Source organism: Etheostoma spectabile, chromosome 6 (genome assembly GCF_008692095.1).
Source record: "Etheostoma spectabile isolate EspeVRDwgs_2016 chromosome 6, UIUC_Espe_1.0, whole genome shotgun sequence".
Lineage (NCBI taxonomy): Eukaryota > Metazoa > Chordata > Actinopteri > Perciformes > Percidae > Etheostoma > Etheostoma spectabile.
This window is the reverse complement of record NC_045738.1, coordinates 20,878,928-20,879,657: the sequence shown is the minus strand read 5'-3', so window position 1 is coordinate 20,879,657 and position 730 is coordinate 20,878,928. Positions and strand designations below refer to the sequence as shown.

General features: G+C 35.6%; 1 protein-coding gene across 3 annotated transcripts in view; it reads right to left on the bottom strand.

The window, feature by feature from the left end:
* ptpn2a (protein tyrosine phosphatase non-receptor type 2a) overlaps positions 1-730 on the bottom strand; it is a 24,250-nt gene that overhangs the window by 4,234 nt on the left and 19,286 nt on the right. The window lies entirely within an intron of this gene.

Genomic DNA, 730 nt, shown 5'->3' with positions numbered 1-730 from the left:
TGTATATTCAAACATAAACAAACTGGTGTCCAATAGCAACAACACAATCAAAGATTGAATGGAATAAAATCAATAACTATTTGGATTGAAAACATAGGAACACATGTTGTTGTTGTTGTCACAACAACAGACTGAATACTGGGACCCAACTTTAGTTCTGACACACATTCACTCAAAAAGCAGTTTGTATCAAAGTCATTTGACTATGACAATCTAAAGGTGCACATTGCAACAGGAGAAAGAACACTGGAAAACATTGAATTCAACTCAAGAGAGATTCAACCAATAAATTTCTATCTCAGTTCACTTGAAGAACAAGTACGGTGTGAGCTGAAGGACAACGAGGCGACACTCACCCAATGTGAATCTGAGGGGAGAGTTTACCTGATCCACTAGACGTCATATTTACATACATGGCATCTGATTGGAGGCTAGTCTCACTTTATCCCACAGCATCATTAAAAGAGTTTAGATGTGTGTACATTGTTTCTGTTAATATTGTATTGTATTAAGTGTCCGTTTCATTATAATATTAAGATTTATCATAAATAATTGAACATGCACATGTATTTTAAGTTCCATTTAAGAGGGTGGAGGTGGGGTCACATTTGAGCATTTAAAAATTTGAAAAACTTGAAAGTAACGCATTAGTTACTTTTTGAAGTAACTAGTTAGGGCTTGAGCGCTGAAAGCGGCAAAGGCCCTATTGGAACTGAAGGAATTATTATTC